The sequence below is a fragment of the Rhincodon typus genome, unplaced genomic scaffold (genome assembly GCF_021869965.1).
Source record: "Rhincodon typus isolate 14 unplaced genomic scaffold, sRhiTyp1.1 hic_rhity00008715, whole genome shotgun sequence".
Taxonomy (NCBI): domain Eukaryota; kingdom Metazoa; phylum Chordata; class Chondrichthyes; order Orectolobiformes; family Rhincodontidae; genus Rhincodon; species Rhincodon typus.
In genome coordinates this window covers 4,280-8,537 of record NW_025974353.1, presented here as the reverse complement: position 1 = coordinate 8,537, position 4,258 = coordinate 4,280, and the positions used below count along the sequence as shown (strand labels likewise).

The 4,258-nt window shown below is 39.0% G+C and overlaps 1 long non-coding RNA gene across 1 annotated transcript in view; it reads right to left on the bottom strand.

The window, feature by feature from the left end:
- Positions 1 to 3,455: 3,455 nt before the first annotated feature.
- The window catches only part of LOC125482318, a 3,579-nt gene continuing 2,776 nt past the window's right edge, over positions 3,456 to 4,258 (bottom strand). Inside the window, exon 3 of the long non-coding RNA XR_007261606.1 lies at positions 3,456 to 3,688. This is a non-coding gene — a long non-coding RNA (uncharacterized LOC125482318). The remainder of the gene's footprint in view (positions 3,689 to 4,258) is intronic.

Sequence of the window (4,258 nt, the reverse complement as noted above, 5' to 3'; positions counted from 1 at the left end):
CTACATCTTGTTATCTCTGTGTACCAGGTCAACTTCCCCAAGCAACATTTTTTCCTTTGCCTGCAGCTTCATGAAATTGGAGAAGAGAAAAGAGAATCTTGGATTGCAATACTGAACTTGAATACTTAAATTAAGACTGAAGTACTATATATATAGATGCAACACTTCAAGTTAGTGAAAACACCGTGGGCTAATATTCAAGTTTTATAAATCGAGGTTAAGTACATGGTTGCAGCTGGAGGGAACTGAACAAGTGATAACTCAAGAAAGTGATTTTCTGGTAGTGGTAGCATTCATACATCTGGGCCAGAATGGCTGGGTTCAAGTCCCACCTGCCCCAGCTGTGTCATAACATACCACAACAGGATGCTTTAAGGAAAAAAACAAAAAAAAAGCAAGACTACCTGGTGCAAGAGTAAAGTCCGCAGGTGCAGTTCTACCTCAGTTTTACTTGTTTTGTTTCACTGAATAAAAATTGACTTTGGTCTACGACTTCACCAACTGGCAGTCATGAATTTAAACATGAACTGTAAGTCAATCAAAATAAGCTTAGCAACAATGCAGCACAATGTCCATTTGATTCTTTAGGGCCACACACCATTAGTACTGGAAACACACTTAAATTTCAGCTTTACTGGCATTTTACTTCGTTGCTTTTATACCTCCCTTCCCTTTGGCAATACATAAGATTTACAGCACAGATATGCCCAGTCTATGGCACTCATCTTTATTTCTTCTTTTATGGGATGTGAACATCTTGGGCTAGGCCAAGATTTATTACCCACCTATAATTGCCCCTGTAGTGATAAGCTGCCTTTTTGAACCATGGCAGTCTATGCAGTGTAGCTGAACCCATGATGCCACTAGGGAGGGAGTGCCAGACTTTGACCTAGCAAGACTGAAGGAACAATGATATAGTTTGCAGTCAGGATCGTGGGGGGCTTGGCGATGAACTTTAGCCTCCACACACTCTTCTTTATCCAACTCAGCCCCATCTATTCCTTTCTTCCTCACTTTAAAAGTGCACCTATACTATTCACCTCAGCTACTCAAGAGCGGAGTTCTCCATTTTCACTATTCCTTTTTAAACCAAGGAAGTCCCCCAGAATTCCCTAGTGAATTTATTTGTGCCCAGCTCATAGATATGGTCTCTTGTGCTGGTCACCCCTGTAAATGGAAAGATCTACAGGGCATCCCTTCATTTTCTGAGAGAGGGATCCCAGGCCTGTTCAAACCAACCCCTCAGTTCTGGTACCATCATAGTAAAATCATTCCTTCTCCAGCACCTCTAACATTTTCATTATATGGAGCCCAAAATTACTCTCAGAACTTGGTGTGATCCACAAGGTTTTGTACAAGTTTACTCAACATTCTTCCCATCCAGAAATGAAGCCCAGTACTTTGCTTGCTATTTTATGGCTTTATTAATCTGTGTACACTTTGTGATTTATACAAGCATTTCCCTAGATTTCTCAGCTCTTCTACCTTATTTAGAGGCATTTTCCAATGGGCACGGCCTCAGTATTTGAGCCCAGAACATAAGAATATATTAGAGGGAAGGGGTGTTTCTCTGTATGCTGCTATCTTCTCAAGTATATCCAAATCTAAGTTACACACATTAGTAAAATAGCTTGGATGCAGTAAAAAATTCATTTCATTACTTTTGAATGTTTCTGTTACTTAACAACGAATCATTTGTAGAAAGGCATGGTGAGAACAAAGCAGACAGAGCAAGAGAGAGACTTTATATAAAATGCTACCTGATCTGAACTTTCTTTTTCCAGTATTCTTCTTTTTACACAGTTAGTTGACTTTATTAATGAAGGTCTCATCGTATGCCAGTACCACTTGTGCTGCAACTTACCTTCAGATTGACCACATTTATTACAGTTTTATTACAGAGCAGAAGGAGACAGGTTGAGATGTTATTGTGTAGTGTCCAGATGCACCTGGCTCTTCTCTCTTGTTACTAAACCATTAGGAAAATTAGAAAGAGAACTTGCATTTAGTCAAGTACCTCATCAGATCTTCAGGGGTGTCTTGAAATGGATCAGTTGCAACATTATTTGTGAAGTTCAATCACTTATTACTTGGTTAAATGCAGCAGCTACTTTGCATATAGTAAATGCAATCAATGACCTATTAACTTGATGTTCCTGCACACCCCCTCCCCGCCCTTCAAAGTGTTAAATTCTTCTGGTCTTCTTGGAATGACAGCACAGAAAATAAATTGAAGATCCAGGCAGATAGATCTCTTAAAATGTTCCAAACACAAGGAAACACCTCTCATTTGACAATATGGCACTGTTTGTACTGCACGATAACACTAGCCTTACAGTAGGACTACAACCCAGAATCTTTTGACACACGAGAGAGTGTGCTACCAATTGCGTGAAGCGGAGAAAAGGAATCAAACAGACAAAGAAAACTATAGATTCCAGTGATGAAGAGCTTGGATTTTTAAAAAAAAATCTTCAACCAATATTTACTTCAAAAGAAATGGTTTTAATACGAAAGAAAGTATGTACAGGTAAGGTATCCATTCTCCATACCTCTGAAAACCAAAGAGACCTAAAAATCAGAAAGTCTTTGGAGAAACAGACCCAAATGGATCTATAGACATGCCAAGCTTGAGCACACTGCAGAGAAAAAAAAACTGCCAAATTCAGCAACTCTACAGGACTGTTTTGGACCTTTGGAAAAATAAAAGCTAGCTTTTGGGTTGGATTGTGTTAAGTAAACAGTTTTCCCAAAGGGCTTGAACAAACTATAGGAGACGCAAAATCTGAAAATATCCTTTATCCAAAAACTAGTTGGATTTGCTGAAACAATTCCCAACCTGTATAAAACCAACAGATTGTGGGGGAATTGGAACTTGCACTATCCATGTTACAGAAGACAACTATGCAACCAAAGAATTTGCCTAGGGGTTTGCTGTAAAAGGATAAATTAAGCCTTTGTGGAATTATTCTTAGTTGCATTCTTCTTTCAGGTTGTGTTATTTGTCTTAGTACATTGCTAAGTCTTTGCTTCTATACATCAGTTCACCTACAAGTAAATCTGGATCAAGTAATATTCAGCCTGCACACATTCAACTGGCAACACACTATTTGCAACTTCAAGAGGCGTTTGGAGAATGTAGTGGAGATTCCATCTATTTCCGTGCCAGTGGTTCATCACAATTTGGCCATGAATGCTTAAGGTGGGCACATTGGTCTTCATCCAGTGAGTAAAAAGAGAAGTAGTTTTTGGTCTGCAAAAGATTAGTCTGCTTGTAGAAAAAAAAAGTTGTCACATCACAGCAAGGGGTGGGATGTGGGAAAGACAAATAGAAATCAAGCAGACGTTGTAATTTGGTTAAGAGGAAAGGTCCTTTAATATTACAGGGTGGTTACTTAATCTACTGGTCAGCTTCGCATATAGAGATGAATAAGCCAGTCTGCTTTTAGCACAGGTTTAGAATGAAATTTTAAGATCAGACATACCAGTCTTTCACACTCTGTTTCTGCTTTCTGCCGACGCTTCATTTCTACATCAACTTGGTTACGAGCATGCTTCAATTTGACATCGAGTGCACTTCGCTCAGTCTCAGCTTTTGTTAGGCACTCTGTAGCACGGGAAAGCTCCAATTCAGTCTTTTGCCATTTTTTCCTACATTCTTCAAAGTTTTTGGCTAACTGAATAAATTCTGCAAGGAAAGAAAAAAAAGTGCAGATATAAATTTTAAAAAGTGCTTACCAAAGCAACACCTCCATATGATGTATTGATGCAAGGTGTGCTGAAGTGAAATAGCTACATTGATGTAAAAATATGGTATCAGTTTTGTTTTAAAATTGTGTCATTCTCTTCCCAAAAGGATCACTTGGACAAAAAATAAATAAGACTCTTAGATCTGAAGGCTCTTCTGAATCTGGAGTATGTAAATCATTGCCCAGATCTATGCGTGGTCAATTCCCTGGCCGTTTAGCTTGGGTGACGCCCAGAGTGACTAATTTCCAAATTGAGTTTATATTTCAAATTCTGCTGCTCTCTCCTCAAGTTTCCCAGGTCTAGCTGCTTTAAAAAGGGCTATTCTCAATGTCAGACTTGTTCACTGGTATTTTTGGTTAGACACACCAAAGTAGCACATAGTGAACAGTTCCACTCAAGCCACCAGGACCCAAGAAATTTGAGGGGGAGAAACTTGAGCAGTATGGATTATAAACAATTGATACTGGGACAAAGCAGAATGAGATTGAGATGCTTGAGAAACCGACAC